This window comes from Dermacentor variabilis, chromosome 3 (assembly GCF_050947875.1).
Source record: "Dermacentor variabilis isolate Ectoservices chromosome 3, ASM5094787v1, whole genome shotgun sequence".
Taxonomy (NCBI): domain Eukaryota; kingdom Metazoa; phylum Arthropoda; class Arachnida; order Ixodida; family Ixodidae; genus Dermacentor; species Dermacentor variabilis.
Window position 1 is genome coordinate 95,896,032 of NC_134570.1, and position 27,118 is coordinate 95,923,149.

At 45.3% G+C, this 27,118-nt stretch overlaps 1 protein-coding gene across 2 annotated transcripts in view; it reads right to left on the reverse strand.

The window, feature by feature from the left end:
- Positions 1 to 27,118, reverse strand: part of LOC142576061 (uncharacterized) — a 411,410-nt gene that overhangs the window by 219,663 nt on the left and 164,629 nt on the right. The gene's annotated exons all lie outside the window — the stretch shown is intronic.

Consider the following 27,118-nt stretch of genomic DNA (forward strand, 5'->3'; position numbering starts at 1 on the left):
TTCTTCGAACATGGTTCGCTTTCCTTATTTCAGCCATTTCTGTATGGTAATTTTTCTAGAGAAAAGTTGCCTAGTTTTTCTTTTCAATATAGCTGTAATTCACATAGTTTCGGTTTGTCGATCAGACTCATTTCGAAAAACAAAACCCCCTCTTATAAATACGCAGATGCATACATGCATTTCTAAGCTCTCCACTTCCCTCACTACATCTACCACGTGGCCGGCTTCCCACACTTCACAAGCATACCATTATTTTTTCACTCTCACTCCTAACGCTAAAGTATTAAAAAAATATTCGTGGTGCTTAATGTCCCGAAAAATTATGAGCGATGCCATATAGGATTACTCTGGACCAAATTCGACCATCTATTTTTTTAACTGCAACTGAAACACGTTTTACTGTTCTGACGGTTTACCAGCATGTTTTGTATTTTGCCCCCTTACCCGCCGTGCTGGCTTTGCTGTTGCGCTGCTAAGGCCGAGGTCGCGATACCAACTTCCGGCTGCGGGCGCCGCATTTAGATGCGGGCGCGAAATGCAAAAAGCACCTGCGTACCGTGCATTGTGTGCATGTTAACTAAGCCCATGTGGTCACAACTAACCTGGAGTCCCCCACTACGGCGTGCCTCACTATCGTGTCGTGATGTTGGCACGCCAAGCCCCATAACTGACATTTTAAGTCAGATCCCACAGGAATACAACTTGCGGCGCGGCCTGCAACTGAATCTGCAAACCACCTCGTGCTCAGCACCTCCAGCTCCGTAACCACTAAGCCACCGCTACGAGCAAGGGCCAAACAACACGCACGCTTGCCGGCACGCGAAATTTCGCACCGGAGCCTCAACCCTTGCACGGATGGAGCAGGACAAATCGTACGCGTAGAAGCGCGACGCGAGCACGGACGTCTGTTCCGCCAGTTGGGCAAACGCAAGGCGCGCCGGCGCGAGCTTCCACACGCCGGCAGGCATACGTGCAGTTTGGCCTTAAAGCTTCAACATGATCTACGAATCAGTGCAAAAGAAAATTTCGTAATTCTTTTTGTTCCAAAATACTAAGCCATCAAAAAGGTTTTTGCATTCTTTCACTGCAAGTTATTCACGCGAATTGTCCAACAGGTTCGGGCAACATGCCACGTTCCTGCATCACCACTCGTCCGCGAGGATGGCTTCTCGCGCTGCAAAGGAGTGCGTCGCATGTGTTGGCTTGTCGTGGTCCCAAGGTGTAATTATAAAGCAGGAATCGGACGAACATGTGAAGGATTTATGGGAGTAAAAGAACAATGCACGAACTCCACTGGAGTTGTCTAAGTATGCCTAAGCATACCCCCAAATTTTAGTTGGTCTTCTTCCAAATTTAAGTTGGCCCAACTCCAAAGTTCAAGTTGAGCCACCCCCAAATTTCAGATAGCCCACCCCTACTAAAGCTCCACCATGCATCATCTAAGGAGCCCTATCTATCTCTCTGACTAATCTCTACGTATTTCATTTCTTGTTTTAAATTGTTCCTTGTCGCTTATAAAGCTACCAATAATCTAAATATGGGCTACTATAACAAGTAAATGTCTTAACTTTGCAAATTGCCCATTTTGGTCACATACAAGGCATTATACCTATAACATCACGAGGCTGGGATACTCGCCGAAGAAAGCTTGCGCATTAAAATAGCAAGGAAATTAAACAGGAGTAGTCGGGGGAGGTGACATTTTAAAAGCTAATCTCATAACACATATGCAAATGCACACGAAAGTGAACGGAGCTATGGTCACCGTGATACTTTAATTGGAAATTAATAGGTTTACGTTCCTATCTGCGGCAAGTTAACATTTCATTCACTTTCATTTCCCTTTCTATATTATTTCTACATTTCATTTATATATAAAGATTGAGTTCCTTTAAACTTTCTCAGCCTATTTCCGTTTTGTGCTGTCTGTTTTTTTTTTTTTCTCATTGTTGAAACTTTGAGACAGTAGGCCGTTCCAAAAATAAAAGAAAGCTTTCAGAGAAACAAACACAGCACACATGGTAGACATTGAAATAAGGAGAGTAAATATTGACTATAGAATACTCATACCATTGCTCCGTTGAGAAGTATAGGTTTTGAACTTGAACACCATGTCTGGCACCAAGGTACACGAAACCTCACTTGAAAGCACCCATCACATATTCTGCCATTTTTTGGTGATGCATCTTCATTTACCAATTTTTTTAGTGATGTGTGTAGGAGCTGCCCCAAAACATCTTCCTTGCTACAACAAAATATTTAAACTTAATAAAGTACAGAAAAACGTTCAAGAACATCAACGACTTCATACGGTTCCCGAGGTACTTATGACAGCACAAGCAGCTTGACATATAGCTGCGCGCTTGTCGTTTTCCCTCCCTAAAAACGTTTCGATGACGCAGAATATTACAGCGAAGCTGTTAGCCGCTAGTTGGTCGGGATTTTTTCGTGTCCGCGTCCACGGTGTTGGCACAAAAACATACGGCAGCTGGAAGCCTTTGTGTTCGAGTGTCCGCGTAAGAGAATTATGTTTTCTCGCATATTCGAATTACAATACGATGCTATCATGTCTGCAGGATGTGTGCAAGTCTTACCTTACGAATTTTATTAGGGATTGTTGCGACTGGGGTTCCAAAGACGTGGAATGTACTTTGCTCGTGGAGGAGTTAGGGAACGTGGGGGTGGGCCCGATGTCCAGGACGTCTTACGAACACATTTATATTTACATAATTACAAAACCAAACTAGTATAGAAAAAGTTCATGAGGAAGTTGTAGCAGCCGATCACTCCCACCGTCTGTTTCTATTTTATTGCCCTCTGTGGTCATTGTTCAGTCACCTCCCCCAATCAGGCGTCAGGAGACCGATGACATCAGGTCCCACCAATCCGGAGGTCTGTTGCCCTTTCCTTCCGAAGAGAGCTTTGTCGGAAACACACGCACATAACTGGGCACAAACAGGGGAAGGGGGATCGTACACTGACTCTGATCGTACACTGGCTCCGTCTGCGGCGTGGACGTGTCAATTTGGGCGGCTGACAGGTGATGGACCGCATCCTTGCTAATTGCCCGAATCTCTCCTGACCGAGGTACTCCCGTGCTGGCCATTAACCACCTGTTTTGAGAACCATTTTGACGAGGAGGTCCCCGTTCCCCATAATCGCGCTAGCCGTGCCCGGAGGTTGTGCGCGTGAACGGCCGATCACAACAGCATTCTTTCTTTGACAAATTCAATTAGTTAAATAACGCACTTGTGCCAGGCGGATGGCCTGCAAGAATAAGGATGCATGCTGTGCTAACGGTACGCGGGGTACAGTCCCGATCGCGACCACTCATATAAACCTCAAACCGCAGCTCAAATGGCAAATTAAACGGTGAGCCCGTGTCACACATTTGTGTTTTCTCGTATATTCGAGTGACAATCCGAAGCTCTCATGCCTGCAGCCTGTGTGTAAGTAGTAATTTACGTATATTTCTGACGCAATTTGCTTTTCAGCATTCATTTACTTCAACAGTGCACTTGCGTTTGGTGGACGGCCCAGAAGGATGAGAAGACAGGCTGCACTTCCGCACTCGTGCGTGCGTGCGCGTGTGACGTACGTGGCTTGTGGCGGTTGCGTAGCGTCGTCAAGAGCTTCGCCGTACGTCCACTTCCACGGGGTGAAATGAAGGCGGATTTCTTGTTCAAGTTGTTTCGTATGTCGTTCAAGACGCTCTTCTAATGTTTGAGAACATTTACGAGAAAAAAGATGTAACCGACGCGATAAAACGAATCTGACTTTGACGTTCCCTTTTCAGCGATAAAACCGACGCGGCAAATCTCGGTCGACTCAGAATTCCTTGCTTGCTGTACGTATCGAGAGACATCCGTACAAGCGAGCGCGCAAGCAGCTGTCGTCTGCAGGAGCAATGCAGAGAGGATTCCCAGCGCACATTGAAAGTTGGTCACGTAGCGCTCTTGCACTTTACGTGACTTCAGGGAAGCAGCAATCATCGAGTCAGAGAATCATTTCTACACAGGACGCGAGTATATCACGAAAAAGGAGCAGTTCCTGGGGAGCATGTAAAACTCTCTGATTAGCGAGCTTTTCCATCAGGCGACGTGACCAACGGGAGACTCGCGACATGGAATTCGCAGTCGACTTCTCTATTCTTGAAGTTGTAGGCAACCCGGCAAGACGAAGACTGTCTGAAAGTCGACAACACATGCGCTGACTAAGTTGCTGACTCAGTTGGAGTGCTCAATGAACGTCGCTCACTGGTGCAACTTGTATATACTGGGCGATCATTTTATTTTAATTTTTACAAAATTTAACAAACTGACCTGTGGTAGATACCATAATTACATTCCTTGACTTGGAATGTGCCAAGAGACGGACGCTACTTACAAGAGAAATTTTTTTTTTAGAAGTAGAATCACGTTATTTCCATCTGCTTGATGGAGCAGGCTGCAAGTAAAAGCTGCTCCAGCAGAGGCAGCTTGACGAGGCCCGCAGCCCCCCTACAGAATATTCGGCAACAACATACATGCAAACACATATGCATTACACGTATATATACCCTCATGAACCCACATACTCGCATGTACACATGCACACACATACCGATATACATACAGAGCCACTGGTGACCAGATCAAAAATACATAGGGTAGCTTGTGTGGTTCTCGTGGTGAATACAAATGAAGACGCCGCTGAACATTATACATACATATATATATATATATATATATATATATATATATATATATATATATACACACCCGTATACACTCATATACACATATATACACTCTTATGCATACCCAAATTGAAACACATATTCACTTAATTAAAGTTACACACACGTTAAGTTCTTACACAACATTTTATGGCACTTATTACAAGTTACGAATGGTAGCCGATGAGCTTGCAAGGCGTATCCACGTAGAATTAATTTTGAGGATGAATCCAGTTTTGAGATATTGATTGCCAAAGAATGGGACAAAATGCATCGGCGTTGCAGTTGTTTTTGTGTTTTAGTCCACAAAGGAGTTTTTTGTTTAATAAATGAAGTGTAACAAATGCGTATCCTTAACGGGAGGTTGATGGCGCATATCTCAAAACCTGTGCCATCCTCAAGATTAGTTCTTTGTAGATATGCCTAGCAATTTAATCGGCAACGTTTGTAAATTGCAGTATGTCCTGTAAAGAAATTACTTGAGAACGTAATTGGTGGATTTCATCAATTTTTGCTTATAGGCTTCAATTTATCATGCATGTAATGTCCGCCTCTTTGAATACTCGAACTCAAGAAATGGAGTCGTGCATTCGGCCACAAGTTATTTAAAAAAAGATGCTGTGAAACTAAAATGATCACCCGAATGCTTCTCTTCTGCTTGCTTTTATGTTGTCGCTCTTCTTTCCCGAGGTCAAGTTCGATTTTTCGATTTGTCCTTGTCTGTTAGCGCACAAAAAGTTTTTAAATAATGAAGTTCGATTGCCTTCATTTTCAGAAGACATAGCTTACAACAGCATAACCAGATACCGTATGCAGAGCAGTCCACATACTCCCTCGCAAAACAAGACACGTCATGCATAAAAATACTCGCACGTACGTCGTTTCGTTGTGCCTTCGCCTCTAGAGAAACCGAATTTCTTCTTCCGATCCATTTGTTCGTTCATTTCTTTCTTTCTTTTTGGCTGCTTTATTGCTGTGTTCGGTTTCTCGCTATACAAAATAACATAATCCTTCCTTGTTTTGTCCTGGTACACTATTCACTGTCTCCTCACGTGCATACTTATTTGCTGTCGCCATTGTAGCAGCTCTTATTCATTGGACAAGCTGTAGTTTTTCCGATTCGTTTACTCAGGTTGGATTAGTTTTATACTATTCTGCTAAGGCACGTGGTTATGTTTACGTTTTTACACTGCGCCGCTTAAAAACGAACATGGGAATGAGGTGGTGTGATAATCCTTGGTTACTATATCCGCCTTAAACTAAAAAAGCGCCTCTAACTTCAGTCAGCCTGGCCGTGTAATGCGCAGGTGCCAGTGCACGTAATTCATACATTGTACGTCAGGCCGAATTCTAAGGTTTCCGCCTCATTTGATTTTCCAGAACAATCAAATGATTTTCTACTTGTTTTATTAAAGGTGTTGCTTTAAATACAATGCGGATTCATTCTCGCGGCACAGACAATCGCTTTCCACTGAGTAACACTATCCCTTTCCGCGAGATCACCACAGCTTGCAGTAAAATACTTCACTAATGTTGTACCCGCATTGTGAAGCTGCTAATGGCAGAATATTTAGCTACAAACTTCCTTTGACGAGCATTCACAGGCCGTACTTGAAAGCGCTAATACAGATTTCTTGCTGCACTAGAGCAGAATGTCCAGAAAAAACAAGCCCGCTTAAACCTGTTCCACACTGTTTAAAGCGGAGAAAATATGGTGAACGCTAAGCTGCCTGGTAAATAATTAACAGGAAAGAGCCATCCCTGTAATCATTTCCATTATCATAACCAAGGAAGAATCTCTCCAAGCATGCACAAAGCACGTACAGATGACGCGCACACTATTTAAATATTTGACGTATTGATAGTATGAATAAACGAATGTTGGTAGACAGCGTCATGCAGACCTCCGGATTACTCTTTACCAACTGATGTTCTTAAACGTGCACTCAAAAGAAGGCAGAAGAGCCTTGTTGTACTTCGCCCGAACCAGAGTGCCAACGCTGTGACCCAGAATCGAAGCCCGCGACCTCGTCCACAGCTTCAGAACGCCACAGTTACCGAGCCACCCTTCCTTCTAAGGTTCAAAATTTTGGATCAAGAGCACGGCTAATTGGGAAACTCCAGTGCTCCTGAATGTATCCAACAGACAGGAAGGTACCGCGCAGCACATTTTGTTTTTTCTCCAGAAGTGCTAGTACATTATGAACTAATAATGTTCCTCGGCGGTCTCGCGTAAATTTCAGGTAAAGACGATCCTGAAGGTTGCGTTTGCAAAACTCTATTTGTCGAGACGAAATCGGTATGCTGAAAATTCTTTGGTAAGACGGCAAGTGGCTTTACGTTATAGTGCTGGGAAAGCGTCCAGTCACCACGTGATGGCTAAGAACTTATGCAAACATTTCTTCATAAAGAGACAATATCTGTTTTTGTTAATGATATCTGCTCTTCCTTAGAACAAACTTAGATATTCAGTCGTGCCTTGGGACTCGCGGCTTCGCTCAGCTTACTGGCCCAGAACCGACTACTTCTGCTGCATAGCAATGTATGCCTTAATGCATCAGTCAGGAACGAGAGTATCCTGCCGGATGCGCAGATTGCAGCGTCGAATCGTATCCAACGTGACTCCTTTCATTAGCGGTCCTTTGCGGCATAGAAGTTGGCCTGATATGAGACACCACTGACGTATCAGGGATCCCGGCGTCGAGCGTTATATAGGCCCGTCGCTCACACAGCCCATGCGTCGGGCTTTTCGAAGAATGTGCGTTTCCCTCTTTTCGACCAGAGTAATTGGTTTCTGGCGAAGACAAGTCGCAGGTGCTAGCAGCATAGCGAGACCGAGCCAGAAGCGAGCAAACCCAGCCAGTAGTAACATTCCAACGTATCACGCGTCGTCCTCGGTGGCAAGGAATGAAATTGCACTTCCAGCTCGGCTAGATGGGACGGCAAACGATCATGGGCGGGAAGTAACTAAAGGGCAAGAGAAAACTATGAGCACTTAGGAAACCATACATAATATATAAGTTAGATGACCTCCCGGATCGAAGCACATTTTAGCATATATGCGTCAAGCTATATTCGATGCATGAAGCTCTTTCCTACCAAAGCCTTTAAAATCAGCCACAGAAGTGAACAAAATAGCCCTCAGAAAGAAAGTAATAGTGCGCCTTTTTTTTTTCAATAAATGGGCCTTAAAATTATCTTAAACGGGGCAGATGCATATGTAGTAAAAGATTCGGTATACTATGCATCAGGCTCTCACAGTTGACATCGCCATTCTATTATTATTATTATTATTATTATTATTATTATTATTATTATTATTATTATTATTCACGGGAAAGCACCAAATGACCCTTTCAGCGAAAAAGCCGGCTTCTATCATCCGTATAGCAGCGAAATGGCACCTAAGCTCGCATTGCCATTGGCTGCGACATCACGTCACCCGCGCTCTCACTCTCGGCAGGACCGCTGCTCCACGGGGCACAGCCAACGCGTTGGCAGAGCGGGCACTAGGCAACATCTGCTGATGGTGATAGTGATCTGAAGAAAGGAAAGACGCTTGATTCTGCCACGATAGCGCGCCAGTCGTTGCATAAGGGGAGAGAGGGAGAGGACACCGCCGCGTCGGTGGTTTGCAGCGTTCGTACCGCAGACTGCGGCTGTTTCTGTCTCGGGCATCGCGTACCGCTATGGTACTTGTACGTTACTCACCGCGCAAAACACGAAGTACTGCTCAGCGCCGTTCAGTTGGACACTTTTTTTCGCATTCACAACTCGTAAGAAGTGCTGAGGTGTCCTCGAATTTTCATTGTATGAATATAAAATGTATGTTTGTGTCTATACTGGCACTGGCTATTCTCGAGCAGTAGGAACACGGTACAATTCGGAGTCCGATCCGATGTGCAGCGTCGCAAGCTCCGTTATGCGCCATGCGATGATTCAGGACACACGGGACGTGCCTCCTGAGCGCCCCAGCTTGCCTGCTCGGAAGACTTCATATCGTCGTCGAGAAACACAGGATAAATAATTTTGCACAACGCGTACGGCTTCGGTTTACACGAACACTGTCAATAAAAGTTTGAAGGACGCTTAAGCTTCGCCTCTAAAAGTGGAACGCGATAGCGTTCAAAGACCCGTTGCTGCTTTTCATGCTTCCCGGTAACTGCAGCTTATGTAACCATAGCGTTTACCGGGAAACGGTGGTTGCGAACGCTATGCACGAAGGCGAGCTTTCTACGCAACCACGCAGGCTGTCAGCCATCTGTTTGTTGTTACTGACCTGTTTCCATATCCTTTCTATGCAAGGCAAAACTAACTATCTTAGGCTTTTCATGCTTCTCAGTAATGTACGAAACACTCGCACATACGAGGGACTTTCCTAAAGTAAGTTTCTTCATTTATTTTCACACGGAAACTTGATTGCCAAAGAAATACACCACGCACTCATGAACCATACACATTGCACTATTTTTTCACATGGTCGTCACCGACAATGAGACATTTGTCGTTGCCGTGCAATCAGTTTGAAGAAACCGCTCTGGTAAAACTCGGTGCCCTGCCATGCAAGGAGTTGCCGCACAACCTGCTCCACCTCAGCTTTGTTTTGGAAGTGGCGTCCTGACAGTGCGGATTTCAGTGCAGGTTACAGGCACCCATTCATAATCGATACCAGCACGCACTTCCATTGGTGACCACGCTGTGAGCACACGTCTGTCCGCCATCGTGATTTGTGCTCTAATAACCTCGGGCACGCCGACCTGCTGTTATACTCTGTCTTCTCCGGCGCTTTGCGCATGCGTCATTTGTCGTCCGCTGGCGCTTCTCCCATCGTTGAATCAGCAACGGGCGTGGGTTTTTTATGGCGATTGTTTGTTTGACCTGGTGTTCCATCCTGCAAAAAAAAAAAAACGACGAACCTTACTATCCGAACGTCCCCCGTATTTGCCTCCCTCGGCCCGTCAGCAATCATAGTTATTCGCAGGTCTTCCTTCTGATGCCTAGATTAATTGCTTTCTGGTGAAGAGATGCCACAGACGCCTGACGCATAGAAGGTTCAAGAAGGTAAAATGATGGAATGCCATGAAGGAGGAACATTCCGGCGTGCCGAGCATAATCGTGTGTTGCTCTCAAAGCTTCCACGCATTGCTATCGGTATGCTGCAATGGAAAGCTTCGTTCGCACTGTGACGGAGCATTACAAAATGTTAAAGGTTAGCGAAGTCTTCGTCATGGTTTACAGTAGAATGTTCTGGGGTGTTATTAGTTTGGAAAGCCCATGAGGCCACAGAACATTGTACACGTCAAATTAACGTCGTCCGTTTTCTTTCGTCAGGTTGTAAATAAGCGTTTCTTACTCGGATAGCTTCCGAGATCGCTATATTTCGAAATAAAATGTTTTCTAAATGTAAATGGTGCCCAGCGTATTGCAAACGCGCTGCGAAGGCCCGTATGCTTGTTGTAGTTATGACCTTGAGTATTTGCCTTTTCTCGACATAACTTGGGTGCGGACACTGTACTTATGAAACTAGCAGCACCCGTACTTTCGGTAATCTATTATACACTCTGATATATTGGTGCATTTGCGTCGTTATAAGCAAACTTTAATTACTGCACAATGTTATCACCTCTATGTACGTATCGTGTCGCTAACAAATTTGGAGGTCGCGTAAGCTTCGCCTTTAAGAGTGGAAGACGATAGCATTCAAAAATCCCTGACTGCTTCTAACGCTTCTCGGCAACTGCAGCTTCCATAAACTTTACCGGGAAAGGCTGGCGGCGAACGCTATGCATGAAGGCGAGCTTTCTGGTAGAAACGCGGCCTCATGCGCACGCCGCGGTGAGGCAGAGGCGAGCGCCATCTGGAGGTGTTGCAAGGAACCGGACATGCCACTTTAGGAGATTCAGATTTGCGCTCAAAAGACAAACCCCTTTCCCAGCGTATCTACCGTTCATAGAGCGGTCACAGCCTCCCATACTTGCGCGCGCCGGCGCGCGCATATCTGGGAGGCCATGACCTCTCTATGAATGGTAGAGACGCTAGAAAAGGGGTTTGTGTTTAGAGCTTCCGCGCAACAGAATTATGTTTTCTCGTATATTCAAATTACAATCAGACGCTATCATGTCTGTAGGTTGTGCATGAGTTGTACTTTACAATTTTTCTAACGTATTTTAGCTTGAGAAATTCAATAAGTTTAGTAACTTGCTTGCACTACTTGGAGGGTCTGCGTGCTAGGGTAAGTGTGGCCCGAAATGGTCTTTGTAGATGACGGGTGACGCTGGACGCAGGACGCCGAGGCCGGATTTCCTGCGTCACGGAGCCCTTAGCGCCATTGCGTTAAAAGGCAGCTGTGCCATCAGTTATCGCGAACACTTCAATTATCAAGTGTACGTCGTGTCGTAAACTACTAATTGAACAAATAACGTCACAATGTATTCATGTCTTGCACGTAAGCTGCTTGAGCTGCACCATGGTCACAAAATTTCTATAAAAGTTTTACACTGACATTGTTCAGTAAAACATGCCCTATCATCGAGTAGCCAGACAAGCCGCGATCACAAATACTAGTAGTCGCATTTGAAGCGTAATGAGAACGAGAGCCAGTACGACATTGTGTGCTCCTTCAAAAATGTTCAAGTATCCAATTTTTCAATCGAAGCCGAACCCACGCATCCACAAGACAAAAGCGCCAATCATGACCGTATAAATGTTTCGATGCTATCACTCGCCTAGTTACCGTTAAGACGCCGTCTAATAGAGAGACAGAAATGAGTCCAAATTTCCTGAAAACCCTCAAGGAAGTTGTAGTGTCATTGTTACGGTGATATCGTGAGGCGACCGCAAGAGGTTGTCAGGGCACCGAAGTGCCGAAACAATGGCCCGAACTTCAAAAAACCATAGAAGTTCATGCCGTCTTGAGGAAGGAATCATTATCAAACGGAGTAATGGTTCCCGACAGGGCCAGGCGTTGTCAGTGACCCAATGACACTGTTTCATTTGTTCATTGTTGTTTGTTGTTTACTGATACCTCAAGGGTCCCAATAGGACATCACATGAGGAGTACGTGGCGACATAAAAGTAGGGAATGATGATGGTGACATTAGGAAAATGAGTTAGAACAGCGCGCGAACAGTTGGAGTGCGATGTGTCGCGGGCGAGGGCAACTTGTCTCGGTCATTCAAGCCTCGGGCAGTTCGGACGAAGAATGATTGCAGGGACATACTGGTGCGGACTCGTGGCGGTATTACCGAATTCGGGTGACCTGTTCGACGAACACGATGTGCCAGCTGGATCAGCTGGCCGTCACTAGGTATGGAATGAAAGAAAACCTGTGATAGAGGCATAGGAGAGAGATGCGACGCCAAGAGGCAAGAGGCAATAGGTCTAGTTTACATTTCAGTGATGAAACGCTATTGTTATATGAGTAATCTGAAAGAATAAATCTAGTAGCACTGCTCCGAACAGACTCAAAGGCTTTCGTGAGATTAGTTTACTAAGGGTCAAAGATAGCACTTGTATACTGAAATTTTGGTCGCACCAGCGTTTCTTTTTTTCCTTTTTGTATAACGTTGTATAACTTACCGCTCCACTGTAACCCCTTCCCCCGCACCATGCATTTGCGTTCGAGTGTATTCGGAACAAATAAATAAATTTACACAACACCATAATAACATTATGCAACGGAACAATCGCAAGTAAACATAAAATGTGGGATGTAGTGAGCACTTGAAGAACAAAAAAACGTCGCAGTTTCACCCGAAAGGCGAAGCATTGATTGCTATAGCAAAATAGTAAACGGTTATAAGAAAAAAAGTATAGTCGCTTTATCACTGGTATAAGCGCGACACATTCGCTTGCTAACTGAATTAACAAGCATGGTGTCGCGCGCATAGGCATACATCAACACATCACCCTCGATGACTGCCGACACTCGCTGTCAAAACGGTGGCGTGAGTAACCGCGGCAGCAGCAGAGAGCGATGTGGCCATCGTGCTGTCTATCACTTGAACGTAAACAGCGGCGATAAAACAGCACACACACAGCTACGAGCCGTCTGCAGACCGCTTTCAAGATACTGCGCGCGCGACCGCCCGCTGTCGCTCCAAGTACGCAGTTGCTGGCGAAGTAGACGCCGCCCTTCTCCCCCTCCCTCCAGCGCTGCCCCCCACTTTCGTCTGTTTCATGGGCGAGATTGAGCCACGATCGTCAATTTCCCTTGCGCCCGGTCGCGAAATACGCAGTTACTGCCGGAGCACAACGCCGCACCCCCCCCCCCTCCCTCCCTCCAGGTCCCCTACGGCCTTTCGCGCGAGAGAAGGCGCGTTTGCTCTCCGCCTTCTTGCGCGCGCCATATTGAGCCGCGATCGTCGGCTCCCCTCACACGCTTTCACTCGCACGTATAGCATACGGCCCGTACCGACGGTGTTATCGCCCTTGGACTGTATAGGAAACGTCACGGCGACGGCGACGGTAAAAATGCGTTTGGAATGTACATATAATTGCTGTCGGCATAAAATGTGAAAGTGAGAGAAAACACCAACATACCTCCGAAAACTCTTTTAGAGCAAAAAGTGCGCAATACTGAAGAGTGCACGTCGGTCATAGTCCCCACAGTTTCTGGGTCCGCATTAGTCAGCTATTAAGCTTCATCAATTTGGACACAACTTGGATATTTTTGGTTCAGAGTATTTGCAGCATTCAAAAAGCGCATTTTCTCCGCGTTTTCTATTTCATTCACATTCTCACGCTCTTGTATATTTAGTTGACAACTTCATTTCCTGTTCCGCTCCTCATTGCGCACTCCAAATAGTCTTTTCAAGTTTCATTGTCATTTGCGGGTTTCGGCCACGCAGGTGAGCACCGGCCAAATACGTTGAAAGTGAAGTGCTTTATGCCTACACTACCGGGTTTTGGCGTGGTTGCTGCCGCCTGGTGCTCGGTCGGTCGGTATCTCGGCGAATATATTTGTGTACACGTGCGCAGAATGCAAGTACCAGCAATTGGGTTTATGTAACTCCTGTAAGGGGACAGATAAAATAGCGCCACCAATCGCACCTCTGCTGTACTATGTAATAAAGGAAAACCATAGCTACTTGTACAAAAAATTCCCGCCTATAAGTATCTCAAAACACGTAGGAGTCTTATTGGAATACTGCATAACGAATTATATTGAATAATGTTTTTTTTATTAACTCAACTTTCTTTGATTTAGCCATTCGGTACTCGTCACTGGGTGTTTTTGCGTCTTTGGCCAATCCTCGAGAATGCGCATGTGCCCCAGTGAAACAAATGGTACAGAATCCTTAAATGTAACTAGATATCTGACGTAATGTAATGCCTCGCATGGGGAGCTTTGAGGTACAGTGAATAAAAAGAGACTTAGGTCTTCGTACATACACCTGTCACGACCAATCTTTTCTCGACAAGAACCACACGTCGCCTTCGTACTCGCGATATCGCAGCGTAGACGCCTCGCTCTATTCTTTCGGCTGATTTGGTGATCCGGTCATTTGAATTTCAGCACGTGTGAGTAGTCTAGTGCATAAAGCAACAAAGTTGCATGATAACAAAGCTGGTAAACTTGTTGTGGACAAGAAAACATTGCATAAGGTTGCACCTTGCGTAGAATCGAAGTAAACACAACTGTGCGAATCGCCATCACTTATATAATATTTATTACACACTGCTTGGCTAAAGCTTCGCTTCCCATAAGTTCCAACATGTTCGTTGGACGTGCACAATTTTTTGTTTTGAAAGATGTCGATAAATTCCCTTTCAGCGCAGTCAGTAAGGCCTTCAATTATATATTTCTGCCATGAAAAAAAGCATGGAGCTTTTCCAGAGAGAACGACCACAGAAAATGGCGCTCAATAAAAGCAGTACGGCTTTATATTTGACAAGATATACAATCGAAACTGTAAACACAACCACCACCGAACTCGTTCAATCTCAGTCAAGTATCGAAACCTGCCAGTCGAATTGAACACGCCCATTCGTCACGACAAGCAACATCGACGCGGCCCCGAAAGAGGAACCGCATAAACCCGTATAACGTGTCCTCTTAGTGACGGATTTGACGCGGACACTGTCCTCCCCCCTTCACTTATTCTCTTTGCTCAGTAGAAGTTGGACCACCTTGGGTGCTTTTTCTTTTAATTCTGTTTTTCTAATACGGCCTCATCGCAGCCTTTTCTCACATTCACCCGTGTTTTAAGTGCGCGTTCGCCAGCGGACGGTATTTCGAGCACCAACAAATGAATCTCCTTGAAAGTAGACGGTCACCGCGATTTGGTGCATTGGCACTCGCAGCGAGTCCAATCGATGCAACGCTTTTACCGTTGGATACGCAACACTGGGCCGCCAAAGTCCAGGCTCGGCGCTCGGAAATAACAGGTGCTCAGTCACGACATCGCCGCGTCGTCCTATACTCTATTGCACGTCAGGCGTTGGTCGATGCGTTTCGCCTACTCTTCGCTCGGCTGTCCGTTTTCTTGCGCAATAAAAGCGTACTCACACGCTCCGTTGCTGCAGTGCCACGAAAGATTAACGCACAGCAGAACGGAAGTATCGAATCGCACGTTCACGTACTTCAGTAGAATAAACGCTGTAAAATGAAATTAAAGTCTGCCCGTAAAACCACAAGGTAATGAAGCAGGAGCTTAATAAAATGCGTCGGATGTCCAATACAGTCAGCGCTTCAACATTTGTCTGACAATCCTTCGTAACCATCTCTCGTCACAGTATAGGAGGAGTGACCACGTCAGCAATATCACAAAGCACGACGGCCATTTCGGAGAGGACAAAACGGAAGTTCTAAAAAAAAGGCACAGCCATCGGGCCTTCTCGAAGCTAACTAAACGTGAAAAGAGAAGGCCGAGAAAGAGGGATAGAACCAGCACCGAACAGACGAATCGGCGAAGACGAGTCAGAGATAAAGGACAGGAAATTAAACGCAGTCAGGTTGAACAAAGTTCCGCAGCTTCTCGCCTTCGTAGAAGAGGCCCTGCTGGGACAGCGCTCCCACTTTCTCTTTGCAGTCGTGCTTGGTCAGCTCTCCGCACTTTCGTTAGACTTTCTCTTCTGCGCCAAATATACTTTCTCTCTTATCGGCAACATAACGAGAATCTGCGCGCTCAATGCTAAATAGGAAGGTCCGTCTCTCTTGCCCTCCTTTGTCGCGTGGTATGGATACGCGCCAGATGAAATTCCTCGCTTTTACTCGCCACAGAAGGAAAACTGCAAGTGGCCAAAGTGATGCAGGATCCTCCGGTTGTCAGAATTAATTACTTTGCGGCGATTCTAACGGCAAATTGCCATATGCCTGTCGAAGGAACGGAAAATCGTATTAAATGTGCCTTTACTTTTTTTTTCTGAATTTTCGATATCTTGATTTCTCTGAGCTTTGTTTCGATCCTTTCCTTTACGTCGCACCAGCAAAAAATGAACAACCAACTCATATTTCGTGACCATGTCCTTTCGAATGAAAGCTGCGGAATGACATTGTCTCACACTAATTACGTGTGGGGGCCACACCACTTTGCGGTTGCTGATGAGTGTATGTACCTCGTTATTCAGTCGTAAATCAGTGGATTTTCGGTAGTTATATTTTACTTCCAAGTGCAACTGCGTTTTGGTGCTTCCAAGAAGATGAGCTACTTAATTAAAGCAGCTGTGATTAAGTTACAGTTGTTCAGTCATCAAAAACTAAAGCTCTGGGCTAGAAGCTGCACTGAACACAATCTGAATCACTAGATGGCTCTGAAGAAAGGAGCTGATGTCAGCACTTTTTTGATGATTTCCCTTCTATAGCTCAGTCTCCAGCGATAATACGCTGCGGTTAAAGAAATATGAGCAACAGGAAATGTAACACTCGCGACAGGCAATTTCTTCTGGCTTCCCTATTCGTCGAGTTGGATCCAGTTTAACTTGAACCATAAAAATGAATTTGATAACTGGGTTCTTCAGTATTGTGGGAACTCAGAAAGGGAAAAACATTAATTACAGGCAGTGCCTGAAATGTTTCAGCTCTTCTCACATAATTAGGTTCCACTCTAGTTTCCTCCAGATTACGTTGTAAAGAAAAACAAAAACAAAAGACAGAAATGGGCACTTGAGTTATCTTTGCCCACTCATTTGTCTTTTCTATTATTTTTTGTACGAATGTTGTTGTAAAGGACAAACCACAAGAAAATGATTGTCGAGATGTCTTCTATGTCGCTGTCGGCCGGTCCGACAAATGCTGTGTTGCGGCGTGATTACTGTCGGAATGGGGCTACGCACAGTTCCGAAACTTGAAACGATGTGGTTCTAGCTTATGGTTATTTTTACGATAGTTTAACTAAACAGAGACACTTGTTGTCACTTTGTAGAAATTTATCACTAAAGTAACAAAATGCGAAGCAATGACGCAAATTGGTGCTGCCTTAATGATTGTGGCGTTAGCCTGACGGATGGTACCACGTGGATGGTGCCATGGCCCCATACCTGCCGTGATTGCTTAGTGGTTAAGGCGCTGGGCTGCTGAGCACGAGGTCATGGGATCGGCTCCCTGCCACTGCGGCGGCGTTTCGATGGGGGCGAATCGCCTAGATTTAGGTCCACGTTAATGAATCCCAGATGGCCAAAATTACCGGAGTCCTCCACTGCGGCGTGCGTCAATCAGATTGTGGTTTTGGCACGTACAACCCCACAATTTATTTTAATTTTACTATTTCCCCAAGTTTATCCTTGCTCACTACGCTCCCACCTTCTCTTTGCAGTCGTGCTTGATCAGCTCTCCGCACTTTCGTTAGACTTTCTCTTCTGCGCCAAATATACTTTCTCTCTTATCGGCAACATAACGAGAATCTGCGCGCTCAATGCTAAATAGGAAGGTCCGTCTCTCTTGCACTCCTTGGTCGCGTGGTATGGATACGCGCCAGATGAAATTCCTCGCTTTTGCTTGCCATAGAAGGAAAACTGCAAGTGGCCAAAGTGATGCAGGATCCTGTGTGTTGGTCTGAATGACCAACACACAACAACACAACACAACATGTGTGTTGGTCATTCTTACCCCGAGCTGGAAAACCGCTAATGAACTATGCCTCAAACCATTCCAGGCTTGTGAAGAATGGGATAGTCATAGCGTGTTTCCGGTCAGCGTTGTTGAAGTCATGTCACCACACTGTAAAGATTGCATTTTTTGAGCAAGTTGATAGGTTGAGACAGGCTGGGTACCCGCTCGCTGTGATGCTGGCGTCGGGCGCTAGGCTAATGAAAGAACTTAAAAAGGATAAAGGACAATGCACAAAGAATCAAAGGAAGAAGGATGTAGCTTCCAAGGTTTCAGTGATTCCGTATGTGCACGGCCTTTCACACAGACTTAGAAAGGTGGCTGGTAGTTATGCAGTAAAAGTAGTATTTTCGACAAAAAACAAAATAGGTAGTGTGTGTTCTAAGGTTAAAAAGAAGTTCGAAAGTAAGGATGATGTAATGAAAGAATGTAGTGTTAAACATCCGTGCAAGAACCAATTTGTTGATTGCGCGAAGAACGTTGTGTATCAGATTCCTATGACGTGTGGTCATGTGTACGTAGGGCAGACTGCGAGATGCATTAACACGAGCTTAAGGGAGCACTTGTCTAGTCTGAAAGGACGCCCTAGTACGCATTTGGCAATGCATTGCCAAGAACATGATTGCTCACCTTGTCTTAGTAGCACAGACATTTTGTATAGGCATAGGAATCAAACCGCTAGGGAAATTGTGGAAGCACACTGGATTGAAAAACAAAAAGAAAAATGCACCAGCCATCCTTCTCTTTCATTGTTAGATAAAGAAAATTCGCTTCTATCATCACATCTTTAACGCATTTTATTGTAAGTGGTTGTTTTATGCACCTTGCTGTTTTTAGTTTGACCGGGTGGCTTTTGTCCACGTCTTTTTATCACAAGTGTTACATGTACTATTGACGTGCTCTCTTGACTTGATCGCGCAGATCAGCGGGTATTAAATGCGCTATAGGCGTGCTCTGTTGACTAGATCGCGCAGATCTGTGGGTATTTAAGCAGGTAGTCCTTCAAAAATAAAACCAGTTGTTAGAAAGCGCTCGTCCTTGTGTTGCCCCTATTCTTCGTCCCTGTTTGTTTGAGCACAAAAAGTTTTAAGATGAACCTGAATGTCTCTCACACATGACAGGTCGATCATAACAGCCTTCACTTATCATTGTCCTTGGCGCTCTTTCCAACTGAATATATATAGTCAACCAGTCAGTGATTTCACGTTACTTGACTTCTTAAGTGATATCATGGTCCGTGCTTCTTTTTTTCATGCTGTAGGCTTCGCGACCTATTCCTGCTGTTGTCACAGGCCGACAGACACAGGCCCGCACACTTCGACACCGAGTGAGCGTAACCCACCTTCGCGGTTTGCTCTTGATGATGTAGCCAATGTGGTTTCCGACACCGACCTGCATGCGCCACCGCCCGAAATTGCCTCGGAACATTTATTCCTAAAAGACCGCGTTTATTTGCGTTGGCGTTATCATTTATTAATTATTTTAAAAAAAATCTAGTTCTGGCCCTAGCGGTTCGCTCTACTTATTACATGTAATAAGTTTGTGCGCGAGGGTTGGCAAGCAGAATGCGATTTTTTACCGATGCCTTGATTTTACGGTAATAGATTTCGTGCTGTTTTACATTTCTTGAGTATAGCCAGGGGCGCGATCGGAGGTCGTTGTTCGGAGCACGGGTTTGGTTACGCCGCGCGCCATTGTCCTAGGCGCCCACGTTGACGCTCGCGGGGCGCGGCCGCGTTTTTTGTGACGTCAAATGCCGGTCATTTTGAAACTGAGCATGTCGTCTACTAGGAGCAGTACGCGTCGAGAGGCGCGAAGTTCGAGCGATAACGCGCTCGTCACGAGACCGGCTTCGCATGGCACGTCTGGTGGATTTAATCGGATCCAAACGGCGCCGGCGGCGGCTACGGAATGGTGCGTTCTTATTCAATCCGTAGCCTAATTCGCGAAAATATCGCTTGCATTGGGAGCTTTGGTTGTTGCGTCGGCATTGCCCGAGGATCAAGGAGCGCGGTTGCAGGTGCGAAATTCGTTTGAAGACATGGCAGAAAGTGAATTCCGGCGTCGTTTTCGTTTCTGGAAACGAAGAGTGCGTTGGTTCTGCGGCAAACTCGGCCTCATGATCGGATGCCAACGAACCCGTGGAATAATAATAATGATAACGATTTATTTCCATCACCATTACATTGATGGAGGGGGTGGCAATAAAAGCGATTGACGCTTGACTAAGTTCCCACCCCGCGTACAGCACCTGAGCAGTGGCATGCGACGGCAGGTTAGAGCAGCTAATGCTTCCCAAGTCTATATTTTTATGAATTAATTTGTTAAGTAAGGATGGAAGTTGAAATGCTACCATTTGGCGCCCATAGTTTGTTCTTACTTTTGGTAATACCCAGTGTGGTTTATGACGGCGTGGATATGTGCAATGAAATAATTCAACCGGGGCTAAGTCAGATATATTACTTATGCATCTTCTTTGTTCTACTTTGTAGGTGCGTAGTAGTCTATAGGCAGAGAGGCTGAAAACGTTGATAACGTTGTGCTTGAAAAATGAGTTTTATGTTGAGTGTCTATTAGGCAGGTTATGAACAAATCTGAGGGCCCGTTTTCGAGAGTTCCTACTCTTTTCAGGCAGGCTTGTGTAGCAGTACCCCGTGCTAATGAGCAGTAGTGTAGATGTGAGCGAAATAATGCATAATATAATGCGAAATTTTACCTTTTGTGGCAGAAAATTTTTGAAACGCGTTAGAAATCCTATGGCTCTAGATGCCTTCAATGCTACATAGTCAATGTGGTCGTCCCACAGCATGTTTTTGATGAATGTTGCACCAAGTAATTTGAATGACCTTACTAACTCAATCTGGTCTCTCTTATGAAATAACTCACAGAAATCACCGCCTTTTTTTTCATGTTTGGGACGAAAAAGTACTGCCTTACACTTTACAGCATTAACAGACAAAAGATTTTTATCGGACCATATATGTATTTTTTCCAGGAGCACATTTGCATTTGTCCTTAACTTACTACTGCTATAGTTAGATAAAAACAAACTAGCATCATCGGCGTAGTTTATGAAACGAACATTAGTATCCACACTGATGACATCATTAATGTACAGGTTAAAAAGCAATGGTTCCAACATACTCCCTTGGGATACCCCGCACGAAACTGTTCGTAAAGTTGACTTACATTCGTTTATCTGGACATACTATTTTCTATGCGAAAAGATTTAATTAAGAGTAATGCTGCGCCTCTAATTCCATAAAATTCAAGCTTCTGAAACAAGTTGCTATGATCTATGCAATCAAAGGCTTTGCTATAATCTAAGAAAATTCCCAAGACGAGGTTCCTTTGTTCAAAGTTCCTTAGTATATATTCTTTCTGGTGTAGAAGAGCAAGTTCCGTCGATCGATTTTTTTTTTTTTGAAGCCATACTGGCAGTCAGAAATTATACTGTGTTTACTTAAAAAACTTTCAACTCGCTTAAGAATGAGCTTCTCGAACACTTTTGAGAAGACGGGCAGAATACTGATTGTTCTATAGTTCGCAAAGTCATTTTTGCTACCTTTTTTGTATATGACTGCTACTCTATCAATCTGCATTCTCGGGGGAAAAGTAGCGGTATCTAAGCCTAAGTTGTATATGTGCTCCAATGGCGCAGCAATGATGTCAATAACGTGCTTAACTGGACGTATCTGTATATTTTCCGCATCACACGAGGTACTGTCCTTTAGGTCTCGGAAGGTGGACAAAATTTCACTTGTAGACACACTTGAACGTTGTTGTTGCCTCTTGAAAATCGTGCCACTGTTTCCGACGTTTCTTTCTTTATTTATTTCGGTGTGCGCGACACTACCTAGTGACCACGCAGAGAAACTAATAGTTATAATTTGTCGTGGTCATACGTATTACTATTTCAGAAGGTGTTTAAGCTAGAAAAGGAAAAATGCATTTTTATATGAAGATTTTTTTTTTATGGGAAGGCGAGAAACATTTAGTTTTGCAGTATATTGTTTGCAAACAGACGACAAACGAGGCACGTTAACTTCCGGGGAGTTTCCCTCTGGTGATTGGCTGCTCCCTCCCTCCCTCCCTCCCTCCCTGAAGAACACCTGAACACCTGAAGAACACCTGAAGCTTGGGAGAGACCCGACGTACCCTCGACTGAAGAAAAGTGAATTTGTGAGGCTTCGGAATTGGCGGCACTGCACATGTCTAGCGCCGATGAGACGCTTCACTAATGTGATTACAGAACGAGGAAATGCTACAATGGACGGTGTCTCGACGTACACCTGGCAGAACCGTCGTTCGATAGACGGTAGTGGCTCTACCTCCAAGGTGACATTGCGATGGCTAGATACAAGAATACGCAATTTGCGCTTTCTTATTTGGGCAACGTGAATCGCCCTATCGGGAGCACGGTAATAGCACCGATAAATACAGCCGCTACCTAGGAGCGTGGTCGTGTCCTCGACAAAGAAGAAAACCGGTCAGCCACGGCTGTGGTTTGTCGCCAGCTTTCTTCCTTGCATTTGATGTTCCCTTGCAAATTCGATTCGGGAGAATAAATGGAGGCACTAGGCCAGCGGGTGTTCTTTCGTGCCTCCTTATCACCCCACGACGTGCTTAACACTTCAAAAAAGAGAGAGAGATAAGAAAAATAGCTTATAACATTCGTTTTATCACAGCTATGTGCTATAGGTTGAGTCACCAAATACGCTCATCCCAGTGGCTGCACGCATTTATAATTTTTTTTCGATCACTCCTCGTCTTCTCTTTCTACAGAAGAAAAATACTTATAAAGTACTTAGAAAAATACTTACAGAAGAAAAATATATTGAAGGAGGAAGGAACTAGCGTATAGACCACAATAGGTGCAGGTAATCGTATTTGTTTCTAAAATATACTACTTCTTTCGTAAAGGACTGGCTACCCGCCGCGGCTGCTTAGTGGCTACGGTGTTAGGCTACTAAGCAAAACGTCGCGGAATCGAATCCCGGTCACGGCGGCCGCAGTTCGGATGGGGGCGAAATGCAAAAACGTCCGTATACTGCGCATTGGGGGGCACCTTAAGTATCCCCTGGTGGTCCAGTATGAATCCGCAGTCCCCCCACTACGGCGTGCCTTATAATGAAATCGTTGTTTTTGCACGTAAAACGCCACAATCCATTCAAAGTTGAGAAACAGACCCACAAAGCCAGGTGCACTGGGGATTTCGCGTGGGAGTTCTCTTGAGGTCAAGAAAGTAAGCTGTATCACCTTTAGCCATATCTTCGATTTGAGAACAACTAGATCTGCCGTTGATAAAAAACGACGAGAAATTGTATTTCACTTATACGCTTGAAAGCTTTCAGTACAGGCCTGTATCCCAGAAAGGCGAGAGCTAAATAGTAATGTGGGGCATTTCAGACAAGTTAGCGTACAAACGTTCGCTTCTATTTTCAGTTAACAATGCAGCAGCAGCTGGGAAAGAACATCCCGAAAGGAGGCGCGACAGAAGTAGACAAAAAAACAAAAAAATGTAGCAAAACCGTTATATAGCTCAGAGATGCATGTAGCTACTGCAAGCTCGCTCACTTTCGATTCAAAGCCGAAAAAGAAAGTGTGGGTGCTCTCAAAACTCATACTGCCGCGTCCAAGGCTCAAGAGAACTCGTAAAAGCAGCTCTGAAAGAGGCTACACTCGAGTGAACCTTTGAAATATGCATTACGTTTTTTTTTTTCTTCTCCAACCGGAAAGCTCACAAACGCTAATGGACAGCAACGCAGCAAGTGCGTTTTCGGCGAGCTGCAACACACGAAGCTATGCGTCCGCGCACTCTGCTCACGTTTGCACCTCGCGCGAGTTCTTTTTCAGTGAGTCCCGCCGCAGACACATCTAAAGTGTACTTCACCTGCTACTCTAAAGCGCCACAAAAAAAAAAAAAGAATGGGAGAACAAAAAACAAGCAAAAAATCTAGTGAACAGGAGGCAGACGAAGCCGTTTTGAGAAACGTCACGCAATCCGAATAGAATTAGGACGACATGGAAAAAGGCTTGCGCAACGTTTGTCTGCAGACAAAAGGAGAAAACGAGCAACAACAACAAAAAAGAAAACACTAGACAGCTAGTAGCTCCACCTTGAGGTATAAACACTTTGGCAACTCTGCGCGTAGTGCGAAAAGCGGTGACGAGTAAATAATTGATTTACCGACTCGCCTTGAAACACGCACTTTTGTTATTTTTCAACAAACAGCATTTGTATATGACTTGCGCAAAGTACTGAAACGTCCTAACGATTTCTTGACGCTGTCGGCCTTCCGATGAACTCAAATGTCCGTTATCGTTCCCGCAGGTCGAGAAGGTCGACACGAAAGATTAGAAGGATAAAGTACTTCCAATGCTTACGCGAAAGGGTAAGAACTTGCTATTGCAAAACAAAAAAGAAAGAAAGGAGAGAAAGAAGCAGACTTCAGCGACGTCTTGGTGTCATAACTCATTGACTGCGAAAACAGCACACTATTACCATGGAGACTGCTGTCCTATTGCCTACTCTCTTGTTGCTGAAGTATTGTCCACAAAAAAAACAACAGAAAGTCTGGTGTTTTACGTGCCAAAAAGCCCCGATTTGATTATCAGGCATGCCGTAGTGAGGGACTCCGGATTCATTTTGACAACTTGAGAATTTTTCAAAGTGCCCTCAGCGCACGGTATACCCGGGAGTCTTTGGATTTCACCCCCATGGAACTGCGGCCGCCCCGGCCGGGATTCGATCCCGCGCCTTCGGGCTTAGTGACGCAACGCCATAGCCCCTACGCCACCACGGCGGGGACCTGAGGTTAGTGGGACTTGTGGACGGCAGGTGTTCGTAATCGAGGATTGCGTCTTTACGTCAAGTACATATAACAAACATGATGTTGTTACTAATACTTGTCCAGATATGGCGCAAACAGTTCCACTCACTGTGTGCATGTTGGTCTTGTCTAGTAGGAAATGTTTTGTTCTACACGCTGACGTGCACGATAGATGTTTGGTTTAGAAGCCTCCCAAATATTTTATTGCGATAGGAGTTATTATGGACACTCCAGGAAACTTTTCGCAAATGTTAGAAATGTAATACGTTTAGCGTGGCGGGGAAAAAGTTTTGACAGATCGAGATGGGACATGGGTAAAATGAATTTTATATCGGCGGCTGCTGGTTACGCAAACGGCCATCAAGAAATACGAGACGAGAAAACTTATCGCTTACAATCCTTTCGCAATTAAGGGCCCTTATCATACGTGCGACGCTAAAATTTTGCCTACCTTTAGTTTACTATATCACGAGATACAGACAACCTTGTCCAATATTCCACCGTGGTTATGTGCTAGAGCATCACTGAAAAAAAAGTCAGTGCCCCTCCACTCTGTGAGGAAGGATGACCAGCGAAGCTGTGTATGTGGTCCCCTTAATGGCGAACTGCACCTCTGCAGCGCGTCGGCACGGCATTGCACTATCTTCGGGATCGGCCCACGTACGGGGAGCGCTTAACGCCTGCTTCACCTCCGCCGCGGGTCGGGCCCGTATTGCACTATTTTCGTTATCGATCCAAGTAGGCGAGTGCTTAACGCCTGCTTCACCTCCGCCGCAGGTCGGGCCCGTATTGCACTATCTTCGGGATCGGCCCACGTATGAAAAACTGTTGGTCTACGCGCGGACACGATCAGCCAGGCCATACACACAGACAGCTTCGCTGTAAAATGAATGAAAACAAATTATGAAATCGGAATAACGTTAGAAAAGTAGCACCATTGTGTTGTAGACTCCGGGTACGCAAGGTAGCTCTGCAGAAAGAAAGCTTCTGGGGCTAATAGCACACTTGCTTGTCAACTTGGCGCACAAGCCTGAGATCAGGGCGCCTAGATGGTCACCAAATGACATTCCGATATCAAGACTTCTGCGACATCTCTCCGATTCTCCTGGCATTGCTGATTCGTCGTGAGAACATGGTTCAATTTACATGCTGTGTCAACTTTCTCTCGTGTGACATCTTGCGACTCTACACAACAGAAACAAACACTGGTAATATGCTGCCGTTAGCATATCATCTGCCTCATAGAACTTTTCTGTGCCGCGACCTTTATGTGAGCCTATTATCTTACATACGTGCTGGGGTTTAGAAAAAGCACTAATCATCTTTCTAGCGCACGAAGTGTTAAACATGGCTCCTTCTTACTATATCTGATTTCTGTATCACGTTTGCCCGTGTTGAAGCAAGATGCATTGGCATCTTGACAAGGCATCTATATACCAGAACAATTCTTTCAGTATCGAGCTTGGAAAAGGTTAAAAAAATAGGACACAGGCAACCTCAACGACATACGACGATTAACTGATAGGAGAACTAAGACCAGATAGGCTCAGATTGTGCATAATACGTTTGAGTGGATGCGTTCGGGAAGAATGTGTGTACAATCTCTTAAAGACCATCCCAGCGGGCACACGAAGTGATTATTTGTTATTTTCTGCCTAGTATCCCCTCTTCCAACCAAGCCTGCTTCCTGTCTGCAAAGCGCCTCCGAAGCATTCCCCACCAATATTTATATTGCTTTCTTTTTTTTTCTCTCTCTCAAGGGGGCGAGCACTATGCGCTCAGATCTTAAGCATTCTCTTTATTCGCAATATTGGTCGTACTACCCAACGTGTGTGGTGCCAATCATTGTAAAATATCGTCTAAGTACAAATGAGAATTGAGCAGAGAGCTGACATGAAGGTAGATAAAGGAATGTGAAAAGCGAGTGTAAGGCCACCACTGCTACTTGCGTCGTACAAGATCTTCGCGTGTTTATCTTTTTTTTTCATTTTCACCGAAATGCCTGCTTTTTCGAATCGAAAACAGGCCATGTACAAGGCAAGAAAATGGAGCTCGGTTTTCTATTAACGTGACTCGCTCTCTCAAAGCCGCTGCATTCCCTATTTCCAAAAAGGCTCGATGGCTCCACTGAAGCAATGCCTCCGTCCCTCCCCCTGTCTTTTCCCTCGCTACCCCCTCTCTCTCGTTCCCTCTTGACGCTTTCGTGGTGCGCCCGCACTCTGATGCCCGGTAGCGCAAACGGGGTGTCATTCCCTGCTGCTCCCGGCAAGATGCGGATGCGCTCTTTCGCCGATCGAGATGGCAGGATAGGGTTTCTGAGAAGATGGCACTGCCTTCGCCGCTCTCTTTCCATCTTTCTTTTTTCTCTCTCTCGCTTTCGCTTTCGCTTTGTCCCACGCCGTTGGTATAGCGAGGGTACCCTCCCCAGCGAGATCGCGCTTTTTGGCCAAGGCGTTTCGCTTTCCGCTCGAGGCCGCTGTTTGCTCGCCAGCTCGATTCGTCGAGTTCCGCTCTCCGGAA